This window comes from Triticum dicoccoides, chromosome 4B (genome assembly GCF_002162155.2).
Source record: "Triticum dicoccoides isolate Atlit2015 ecotype Zavitan chromosome 4B, WEW_v2.0, whole genome shotgun sequence".
Lineage (NCBI taxonomy): Eukaryota > Viridiplantae > Streptophyta > Magnoliopsida > Poales > Poaceae > Triticum > Triticum dicoccoides.
In genome coordinates this window covers 53,668,857-53,681,782 of record NC_041387.1, presented here as the reverse complement: position 1 = coordinate 53,681,782, position 12,926 = coordinate 53,668,857, and positions in this window count along the sequence as shown.

Genomic DNA, 12,926 nt, shown 5'->3' with positions numbered 1-12,926 from the left:
TACTTACGCTACTTTACTACATCATCCTCTCCTCTTCGCGGAAATCCAACGCAGTGCTCAAGAGATAGCAAGAAGAATTTCTGGCGCTGTTGCCGGGGAGTTTGCGCAACTATACCAAGTACCCATCACAATCCCTATCTCTCGCATTACATTATTTGCCTCTCGTTTTCCTCTCCCCCACTTCACCCTTGCCGTTTTATTCGCCCTCTCTTTCCCAATCTCCTCCTCTCTTTCCCTTTCGCCTTTTTCTCGTTTGCCTTTTTGTTTGCTCGTGTATTGGATTGCTTGTTTGTCGCGATGGCTCAAGATGCTACCAAATTGTGTGACTTCACCAATACCAATAATAATGATTTCCTTAGCACTCTGATTGCTCCTCTTGCCAATACTGAATCTTGTGAAATCAATGCTGCTTTGTTGAATCTTGTTATGAAAGATCAATTCGCCCGCCTTCCTAGTGAAGATGCCGCTACTCATCTGAATAGCTTCGTTGATTTATGTGATATGCAAAAGAAAAAAGATGTCGATAATGATGTCGTTAAATTGAAGCTATTTCCTTTTTCGCTTAGAGATCGTGCTAAAGTGTGGTTTTCATCTTTGCCTAAAAATAGTATTGATTCTTGGAACAAATGCAACGATGCTTTTATCTCTAAGTATTTTCCTCCCGCTAAGATTATCTCTCTTAGAAACGATATTATGAATTTTAAGCAACTTGATCATGAACATGTTGCACAAGCTTGGGAGAGAATGAAATTAATGATACGTCATTGTCCTACACATGGTTTGAACTTGTGGATGATTATACAAAAAATTTATGCCGGACTGAATTTTGCTTCTAGAAATCTTTTACATTCGGCCGCGGGAGGCACTTTTATGGAAATCACTCTAGGAGATGCTACTAAACTTCTAGATAATATTATGGTAAATTATTCTCAATGGCATATTGAAAGATCTACTAATAAAAAAGTGCATGCGATAGAAGAAATTAATGTTTTGAGTGAAAAGATGGATGAACTTATGAAATTATTTGCTACTAAGAGTGTTTCTTGTGATCCTAATGATATGCCCTTGTCTACTTTGATTGAGAATGATAATGAATCTATGGATGTGAATTTTGTTGGTAGGAATAATTTTGGTAACGACGCGTATAGAGGGAATTTTAATCCTAGGCCTTTTCCTAGTAATACTTCTAATAATTATGGAAATTCCTACAACAACTCTTCTGGAAATTTTAATAAGATGCCCTCTGAATTTGAGAGTAGTCTTAAAGAGTTTATGAATTCACAAAAGAATTTTAATGCTTTGCTTGAAGAGAAATTGCTTAAAGTTGATGATTTGGCTAGGAACGATGATAGAATTTCTCTTGAAATTGATTCTTTAAAGCTTAGATATATTCCTCCTAAACATGATATCAATGAGTCTCTCAAAGCTATGAGAATTTCCATTGATGAGTGCAAGGAAAGAACCACTAGGATGTGTGCTTCCAAAGATGCCTTTATTAAAGCGTGTTCTTCCAATTCCTATGAAAATCAAGATGAAGATATAAAAGTTATTGATGTGTCCCCCATTAAATCTTTGTTTTGCAATATGAATATTGATGAAACTGAATATAATCTTCCTTTACCTAGAAGGTGTTTTAAGAATTCGGAGTTTTTAGACCTTGATGATGAAATTGATGAAAGTGGGATTGAAAGAAATAAAAACATAGATGTTGCTAAACCCACTATTTTGGATCTCAAGGAATTTAATTATGAAAATTGCTCTCTAATTGATTGTATTTCCTTGTTGCAATCCATGCTAAATTCTCCTCATGCTTATAGTCAAAATAAGGCCTTTACCGAACATATTGTTGATGCCTTGATGCAATCTTATGAAGAAAAACTTGAGTTGAAAGTTTCTATCCCTAGAAAACTCTATGATGAGTGGTAACCTACTATTAAAATAAAAATTAAAAATTATGAGTTTCATGCCTTGTGTGATTTGGGTGCTAGTGTCTCCACTATTCCCAAAACTTTGTGTGATTTGCTAGATTTCCGTGACTTTGAAGATTGGTCTCTAAACTTGCATCTTGCGGATTCCACTATTAAAAAGCCTATGGGAAGAATTAATGATGTTCTTATTATTGCAAATAGGAATTATGTGCCTGTAGATTTTATCGTTCTTGATATAGATTGCAATCCTTCATGTCCTATTATTCTTGGTAGACCTTTCCTTAGAACGATTGGTGCGATTATTGATATGAAGGAAGGGAATATTAGATTCCAATTTCCCTTAAAGAAGGGCATGGAACACTTCCCTAGAAAGAAAATAAAATTACCTTATGAATCTATCATGAGAGCCACTTATGGATTGCCTACCAAAGATGGCAAAACCTAGATCTATCTTTGCTTTTATGCCTAGCTAGGGCCGTTAAACGATAGCGCTTGTTGGGAGGCAACCCAATTTTATTTTCTGTTTTTTGTTTTTGCTTCTGTTTAGGAATAAATAATCCATCTAGACTCTGGTGATATGTGGTTTTATGTTTTAGTTAGTGTTTGTGCCAAGTAGAACCTATAGGATAACCTACGATGATAGTTGATTTGATTCTGCTGAAAAACAGAAACTTTGCGCTCACGAGAAACAATTCAAAAAATCACAGGAATGTGATTTTGCATTGATTCGTTTTGCTGCTGTTCAATAGACAAATTGTACAGGACTTCCTATTTTGGTAGAATTTTTAGAGTTCCAGAAGTTTGCGTTAGTTAAAAATTACTACAGACTGTTCTGTTTTTGACAGATTCTGTTTTGCGTGTGTTGTTTGCTTATTTTGATGAATCTATGGCTAGTAAAATAGTTTATGATCCATAGAGAAGTTGGAATACAGTAGGTTTAACACCAATATAAATAAAGAATGAGTTCATTACAGTACCTTAAAGTAGTCTTTTGTTTTATTTCTCTAACGGAGCTCACGAGATTTCTATTGAGTTTTGTGTTGTGAAGTTTTCAAGTTTTGGGTGAGTTCTTTTGATGGATTATGGAACAAGGAGTGGCAAGAGCCTAAGCTTGGGGATGCCCATGGCACCCCCAAGATAATCCAAGGACACCAAAAAGTCAAAGCTTGGGGATGCCCCGGAAGGCATCCCCTCTTTCGTCTACTTCCATCGGTAATTTACTTGGAGCTATATTTTTATTCACCACATGTTATGTGTTTTGCTTGGAACGTCTTGTATTATTTGCGTCTTTGCTTGTTAGTTTACCACAATCATCCTTTATGTACACACCTTTTGAGAGAGCCATACACAAACTGGAATTTGCTAGAATACTCTATGTGCTTCACTTATATCTTTTGAGCTTGATAGTTTTGCTCATAGTGCTTCACTTATATCTTTTGACCGTGATAATTTTTGCTCTAGTGCTTACTTAGATCTTTTAGAGCACGGTGGTGGATTTGTTTTAAAGAAACTATTGATCTCTCATGCTTCACTTAGATTATTTTGAGAGCCGTTAATAGCATGCTAATTTGCTTAATGTTAATATACTTGGTATTCAAGATATATGAAACTTTCTTTTGAGTGCGTTGAATACTAAGATAAGTTTGATGCTTGATAATTTTTTTGATGTATGGAGGTAATAATATCAAAGTCGTGCTAGTTGAGTAATTGTGAATTTGAGAAATGCTTGTGTTGAAGTTTGCAAGTCCCGTAGCATGCACGTATGGTTAAAGTTGTGTAACAAATTTGAAATATGAAGTGTACCTGGCTTGTGCATCCTTATGAGTGGCGGTCAGGGATGAGATATCGTCTTTTCCTACCAATCTATCCCCCTAGGAGCATGTGCGTAGTACTTGATTTTTGATGACTTCTAAATTTTTGCAATAAGTATATGAGTTCTTTTGACTAATGTTGAGTCCATGGATTATACGCACTTTTACCTTTCCGCCTTTGCTAGCCTCTTCGGTACCGTGCATTGCCCTTTCTCACCTTGAGAGTTGGCACAAACTTCACCGGTGCATCCAAACCCCATGATACGATACGCTCTATCACACATAAACCTCCTTATATCTTCCTCAAAACAGCCACCATACCTACCTATCATGGCATTTCCATAGCCATTCCGAGATATATTGCCATGCAACTTCCATCATCATATTCATGACATACAATACTTCTGTCATATTGCCATTGCATGATCATGTAGTTGACATCGTATTTGTGGCAAAGCCACCATGCATTATTTTTCATACATGTCACTCTTGATTCATTGCACCATCCCGGTACACCGCCGGAGGCATTCATATAGAGTCATATCTTGTTCTAAGTTTCGAGTTGTAATCCTTATGTTGTAATCAATAGAAGTGTGATGATCATCATTATTAGAGAATTGCCCAAAAAAAAGAGAAAGGCCAAAAGAAAAGAAAAAAAGGCCAAAAAAAGAAAATAAATAAAAAGGGCAATGCTACTATCTCTTTTTCCACACTTGTGCTTCAAAGTAGCACCTTGTTCCTCATGTAGCGAGTCTCGTAAGTTGTCTTTTTTATACTAGTGGGAATTTTTCATTATAAAACTTGGCTTGTATATTCCTACGATGGGCTTCCTCAAATGCCCTAGGTCTTCATGAGCAAGCAAGTTGGATGCACACCCACTAGTTTTCTTTTGTTGAACATTCATAGCTCTAGTGCATCTGTTGCATGGCAATCCCTACTCCTCATATTGACATCAATTAATGAGAATCTCCATAGCCCGTTGATTATCCTCGTCAATGTGAGACTTTCTCCTTTTTTGTCTTCTCCACACAATCCCCATCATCATATTCTATTCCACCCATAGTGCTATATCCATGGCTCACGCTCATATATTGCGTGAAGGTTGAAAAAGTTTGAGATTATTTAAGTATGAAACAATTGCTTGGCTTGTCATCGGGGGTATAGAAGTTGGGAACATCTTTGTGTGACGAAAATGAAGCATAGCCTAACTATATGATTTTGTAGGGATAAACTTTCTTTAGCCATGCTATTTTGAGAAGACATGATTGCTTTGATTAGTATGCTTGAAGTATTATTATTTTTATGTCAATATGAACTTTTGTCTTGAATCTTTCGGATCTGAATATTCATACCACAATTAAGAAGATTTACACTGAAATTATGCCAAAGTATCACTCCGCATCAAAAAATTCTTTTCTTTATCATTTACCTACTCGACGACGAGCAGGAATTAAGCTTGGGGATGCCTGATACATCTCCAACGTATCTATATTTTTGATTGCTCCATGCTACTTTATCTACTATTTTGGACTATATTGTGCTTTATTTTCCACTTTTATATTATTTTTGGGACTAACCTATTAACCGTAGGCCCAACCCAGAATTGCTGATTTTGCCTATTTCAGTGTTTCGAAGAAACAGAATATCAAACGGAGTCCAAACGGAATGAAACCTTCGGGAACATGATTTTCTCACCGAACGTGATCCAGGAGACTTGGACCCTGCTCCAAGGAACATCCAAGGCGGTCACAAGGGTGGGGGCGCGCCCTCCCCCTGGGCGCGCCCCCCTACCTCGTGGGCCCCCTGTTGCTCCACCGACGTACTCCTTCCTCCTATATATACCTACGTACCCCCGACAGATCAAAGAGGGAGCCAAAAACCTAATTCCACCGCCGCAAATTTCTGTATCCACGAGATCCCATCTTGGGGCCTGTTCCGGAGCTCTGTCGGAGGGGGCATCCACCATGGAGGGCTTCTACATCAACACCATAGCCTCTCCGATGAAGTGTGAGTAGTTTACCTCAGACCTACGGGTCCATAGCTAGTAGCTAGATGGATTCTTCTCTCTTTATGGATCTCAATACAATGTTCTCCCCCTCTCTTGTGGAGATCTATTCGATGTAATCTTCTTTTTGTGGTGTGTTTGTAGAGACCGATGAATTGTAGGTTTATGATCCAGCTTATCTATGAATAATATTTGAATCTTCTCTGAATTCTTTTATGTATGATTGAGTTATCTTTGCAAGTCTCTTCGAATTATCCGTTTGGTTTGGCCAACTAGATTGGTAGTTCTTGCAATGGGAGAAGTGCTTAGCTTTGGGTTCGATCTTGCGGTGTCCTTACCCAGTGACAGAAAGGGTTGCAAGGCACGTATTGTATTGTTGCCATCGAGGATAACAAGATGGGTTTTTTATCATATTGCATGAAGTTATCCCTCTACATCATGTCATCTTGCTTAAGGCGTTACTCTATTTTTAACTCAATACTCTAGATGCATGCTGGATAGCGGTCGATGAGTGGAGTAATAGTAGTAGATGCAGAATCGTTTCGGTTTACTTGTCTCGGACGTGATGCCTATATACATGATCATACCTAGATATACTCATAACTATGCTCAATTCTATCAATTGGTCAATAGTAATTTGTTCACCCACCGTAGAATACTTATGATCTTGAGAGAAGCCACTAGTGAAACCTATGGCCCCGGGGTCTATTCTCATCATATCAATCTCCATTACTTTAATACTTGCTTTGTTTTTACTTTGCCTTTTACTTTTCACTTTGCATCTCTATATCAAAAATACCAAAAATATTATTTATCATCTCTATCAGATCTCACCCTCGTAAGTGACCGTGAAGGGATTGACAACCCCTAATCGCGTTGGTTGCGAGTAGCTATCGTTTTGTGCACGTACGAGGGACTTTTGCATGGCCTCCTACTGGACTGATACCTTGTTTCTCAAGAATTGAGGGAAATACTTACGCTACTTTACTGCATCATCCTCTCCTCTTCGGGGAAATCCAATGCAGTGCTCAAGAGGTAGCAGCGGCGCAGTCGGCGAACTCCCCTGCCGACGAGCCCTGCTGCTTCAAGGAGAAGAAGCGCGCCTAGAGGTTGATCGTCAGCTCAACCCCCAGGTACCCCTCGCACAGGGTCATGAAGCCGTGGAGCTGGACGATGGCGCCGGCGCCAAGATGGTGCGGTTGGAGCCCGAAGAACTCCAAGAACGCGCGGAAGAAGGTGCTCACCGGCAGCCCGAACCCTCGCTCGAAATGTGTAAGGAAGACGACGCGCTCCTGCCCCTCAGGCTGGGGCCTCTGCTCGCCGCGCGGCAGGCGGACGCCGACGTCCGTCTCTTGCGGCAGGCGCCGTGAAGCTCGAAGCTGCGTGATGTCCTCGCTGGTGACGTTGGACCCCATCCAGGAGCCTGACGGCAGCGCCATGGACAGAAGAAGGAAGAAGAAAATGGACTACGGAGGAACCTCTGCTCGGGGCTACGGGCGCACCTGTGTGTCGATGGCAAAGAGCAGGGCAGGAGCAGGGGGATAGGAGGGCACGAGCGAGAATGGTGTCCGCCGCCCCCTTGCCCCCCTCAATTTATAACCCTCGGTTCAAACGTGGGGAAGTGGGATCGTCTGCACGCACCCGTTCCACTACCCTGCAATAAGTGCGCACGTACGCGCGCACTAACTGCTCGGGGAAGTGCAACCGGCCCCCAGACGCCACAATAAATCTGCGCGCGTGGCCCAAGGGTGCGCGACGGCGGGCCCTGGCCCGTCGCCTGGTCCCGTCACGCGCGTGGCCTGTCAGGCCCCTCCGACTTCCGGGCGCCACGTGGCGCCTGCGCGAAGCCCAAGGGATTGCCTCAAGATTCGACGGACTCCTCGGTCCCCGCCGCGGCCGGGATGCCGTGATCCGGTTTCCGAGAAAACCGGCACAGGATGGGTGTTGCCGCACCCGGCGCCCGCAGAATCCGCCTCGCTCAAGGGGGAAACTACGAAGGCCCACTCATCCGAAGATGGCGGACCTTCACAGCTTCGAGGACTACTATCGGGAGGATGAACCCTGGGTAGGCAACGGAACCCGGATCCTTTTCAAAAATAGCGGGGCCCGCATCGCCCTGCAATCTGGCACGCGCCTGGCTGGGTTGCTTGACCCGGCAGGGCCCGCAACCCAGCCAAACTCTCCGACCCGGCAAGGTACGTCGACCTGGCCACAGCAACTGGCGCAAGACAACTTAACCCGGCGGAACCAAGGCTTCCCCAACAAGCCAACCCAGCCCGTGGGGTCCACGGCAACCTAGCCATGGGTCAGCTCCCGTCCCATCCAGGCCGTATGATGGGACAAGACCTCAACCACCGATGACCAAGACAACAGTGTTTCCACATGTGCCTGTGGTCAGCCGGGGCGTGGTAGCAGAGCCCCTTACCTACCCGCTGACCAAGGCTAGTGTGGCAACAGTGCCCCTCACCTACCCGCTGAACAAGGCTGGCGTGGCAACAGTGCTCCCGCCCTCACCGCTGACGGCAGAAGGCGGCATCCTGACGGAGAGCACTGTACACGACTCGACTCGGACACACCCTGACGACCGATAAGATAGCGCACAGTTCCCCTAGGCCCACAGGGCCCGCACCTAGGGGAACCCGGCGAACCACAAGTCCGCAAGCAGGACCCAGCCCGGTGTCTCGGACACCGACAATATGGACCCACCGACTCGGCATATTACCATTGTAACCCTGAGTGGGTTGATCTATAAACCCCCCAGGAACCCACGCCTACAGGAGAGAGAGGCACGCAAGGAGAAGATAGCATACAACACAAGAGGAACACAAGCAAGCATAGGACTAGCCACCCAACAGCAACACTGGAGAGAAGGAGCGGCCCAAGCCTTGGCCAGCTTCCTTCCTCCTCCACACAGCTCCAGGAGCAACATTGTACTATCTATCATCCAACCAAACTCGGCAGGACTAGGGGTGTTATCTGTCCGGATAGCCCCGAACCTGGGTATGTCCAGCGTCCCGCGCCCGCGCGTGCCAACCTCGCCTCTGGAGCCCACCATCTCCCTCGAGCCTCCTCCTCTCTTTAGCCATCCCTTGGCATCTGCCGTGCTCCCACCACGACACCTGCCGTTCCAAGTAAATTTGTATGTGCCAAACTCCAAACCTTAAAATGAGATTCTGTTTTGTATGCTCGAGCAGCTCATGTTTCAACTAGGGCTCTCTGTATCTTCCATGCTAGGTGGGTTATTCTCAAGAGGACTGGACTCCGCTCCTCATTCACGAGAAAATGGCTGGTAACCGGGATGCCCAGTCCCATGATCAAAAAGATCAAAGCAAATCAAAATAATTAAACAAAACTCCCCTAGGGCTGTTGTTAGTTGGAGGCACTCGTTGTTTCGAGCAAGCCATGGATTGATGCTTGTTGGTGGTGGGGGAGTATAAACTTTTACCATTCTGTTTGGGAACCGCCTATAATGTATGTAGTATGGAAGATATCACCATCTCATAGTTGTTGCGTTGACGGTGAAAGTATGCCGCTCAAAATCTTATTCATCTCTATTTTAAAATCTAGCTCTGGCACCTCTACAAATCCCTGCTTCCCTCAACGAAGGGCCTATCTATTTACTTTTATGTTGAGTCATCACCTTCTTATTAAAAAGCACCCGCTGGAGAGCACACTGTCATTTGCACTCATTACTATTAATTTATATTGGGTATGACTTGACTGGATCTCTTTTACCATGAATTACAATGTTTAGTTAGTCCTTGATCTTTAAAGGTGCTCTGCATTTATGTTTTGCGGTCTTAGAAATGGCCAGCGAGATACCATCTTGTTATATCATATTATGATTGTTTTGAGAAAGTGTTGTCATCTGAGTTTTATTATTATTGCTCGCTAGCTAATTATGCCATTGATATGAGTAAATGTGAGACCTAAGTGTTATTGTGAATATGGTTAGTTCATAATATTTGTTGAAAACTTGAATGTTGGCTTTACATATTTACAACAACAAGAGTAAACAGAGTTTGTAAAAGTTTTTCTTTATCACTTTCAGTTTATCAACTGAATTGCTTGAGGACAAGCAAAGGTTTAAGCTTGGGGGATTTGATACGTCTCCAACGTATCTACTTTTCCAAACACTTTTGCCCTTGTTTTGGACTCTAACGTGCATGATTTGAATGAAACTAACCCGGACTGACGCTGTTTTCAGCAGAACTGCCATGGTGTTGTTTATTGTGCAGAAAACAAAAGTTCTCAGAATGACCTGAAAATCCAAGGAGATAACTTTTGGAAAATATAAAAAATACTGGCGAAAGAATCAAGGCCAGGGGGGCCACACCCTGTCCACGAGGGTGGGGGCGCGCCCTCCCCCTGGGCGCGCCCCCCTATCTCATGGGCCCCCTGATGCTCCACCGACCTCAACTCCAACTCCATATATTCCGTTTCACGGAGAAAAAAATCAGAGAGAAAGTTTCATCACGTTTTACGATACGGAGCCGCCGCCAAGCCCTAATCTCTCTCGGGAGGGCTGATCTAGAGCCCGTTCGGGGCTCCGGAGAGGGGGATTCATCGCTGTCATCATCATCAACCATCCTCCATCACCAATTTCATGATGCTCGCCACCATGTGTGAGTAATTCCATCGTACGATTACTGGACGGCGATGGGTTGGATGAGATTTACCATGTAATCAAGTTAGTTTTGTTAGGGTTTGATCCCTAGTATCCACTATGTTCTGAGATTGATGTTGCTATGACTTTGCTATGCTTAATGCTTGTAACTAGGGCCCGAGTGCCATGATTTCAGATCTGAACCTATTATGTTTTCATGAATATATGTGAGTTCTTGATCCTATCTTCCAAGTCTATAGTCACCTATTATGTGTTATGATCCGACAACCCTGAAATGACAATAATCGGGATACTTCTCGGTGATGACCATAGTTGAGGAGTTCATGTATTCACTATGTGTTAATGCTTTGGTCCGGTACTCTATTAAAAGGAGGCCTTAATATCCCTTAGTTTCCACTAGGACCCCACTGCCACGGGAGTGTAGGACAAAAGATTCCATGCAAGTTCTTTTCCATAAGCACGTATGACTATATTCGGAATACATGCCTACATTGCATTGATGAACTGGAGCTAGTTCTGTGCCACCCTATGTTATTGCTATTACATGAGGAATCGCATCCGACATAATTATCCATCACTGATCCAATGCCTACGAGCTTTTCACATATTGTGCTTCGCTTATTTACTTTTCCATTGCTACTGTTACAATTACTACAAAACTGCTATCTTTACTTTTGCCACTATTACCATTACTATCATATTTCTTTGCTACTAAATACTTTGCTGCAGATACTAAGTTATCTAGGTGTGGTTGAATTGACAACTCAACTGCTAATACTTAAGAATATTCTTTGGCTCCCCTTGTGTCGAATCAATAAATTTGGGTTGAATACTTTACCCTCGAAAGTTGTTGCGATCCCCTACACTTGTGGGTTATCACCTGAGCCCCGCCGGACCTCTTCCCCTTGTGTATCTTGACCGCAGACCCGGATAAAATCTTAGACTTGGCTCTGGGAAACCACCCCGAACTGTCAAGGTCTGCACTCATTGGGTCCGATCAGGTGTCCCATGCCGAACTCAGCCCTGGAGATCCACAGTTTCTGGTCCAACTTCCGCTCCTAGACGAAACATTCTCGCCATCACCGAGGCTTTATCTCCGAACTGTACCCAGCTCTGGCTGGGACCTGAAGCGGGGAATTTTATGCCCCACCCACCACCCACTTAGTTGCCACTGTCGAGGATTTAACCGACATGCTGGACTACGCGTCCGAAGACATTGATGGTATGGATGATGATGCAGACACTGAACCGGAACAAGTCCCACCCATCACGGGGTGTTGAACGGCCACTTCAACTTACGATGTATACATGGTGGACACTCTTGATAAAAAGGACGACGAGGATAATCAGAACCCCAATGAGGACCGCCGATAAACCACCAAAGCACCGATGCCAAAGGCGCCGCTCACGATCGCGTTGGGCGAAGGACAGTAATTGCGGCACCGAATACATTGAGACTCTGGACGACTTCAAAGATCCTGAATACCCTGTCGAGCCCACATCCAAACATGATGAAAGGGAAGAGAGTCAGTATATCCCCGAACACGCTGATCACAAAGATACAGAAGACAACAACTATATGCCAGAATCCGAAGAGGAGGTTAGCCTCGGCGACGAAGATTTTATCGTCCCAGAAGAACCCCTCGAACAAGAACGCTTCAAGCGGCAGCTCATTGCCATAGACCGAAGCCTGAAAAAGAAATAGCAGTAGCTCAAAGCTGAACAGGATACGCTCAACGAAAGGTGGCCACTATGGAATACGGCCACAAACGACCTGCCAAAAGTTACCCTAAGCGCAAGCTACTGCCGCAATTCGATGATGAAGCCCTTGAGCCAATACCGCCGAAATACAATTAGGCAGATCAACCAGACCGACCACCACGTGGACGGGATAAAGTAGCATATCAAGCCGAACACCAACCCGCACCCCCTCGCCGAAGAGGCACAGAGACAACAGCCGCGCGATACACATATGACTTGCAGTGTGACCTAGCCAATAAAGCAGGTAAGACTAGATCAATCTACAGATCAAGGGGCCGTGCCCCGGCGCGAGACAACGGCTATGAAGCCCGGCGTGATGATCATTACTATACTCGGGATCAGAACCGAACTCAGATGTCGGCCGATCTCCGCCATGATATTGCACAATATAGAGGGGCTGTATACCCTTTATGCACCGATGAGGTAATGCAGCACCAATTCCCGGAAGGGTTTAAACCCGTAAACATCGAACACACGACGGAATGATGGATCTGGCCGTCTGGATTGAAGATTTTCTTCTCCACATTCACATGGCTCGAGGAGATGACCTTCATGCCATCAAATATATTCCTGTAAAGCTGAAAGGACCAGCATGGCACTGGCTAAACAGCCTCCCAGAAAACTCCATTGGAACCTAGAAAGACTTGGAAGATGCTTTACGGGCCAACTTTCAGGGCACTTATGTCCGGCCACCGGATGCTGACGACTTGAGTCACATAATCCAGCAACCAGGCGAATCAGCTTGCAAGCTTTGGAATCTGTTCTTAACTAAAAAGAACCAGATCATGGATTGT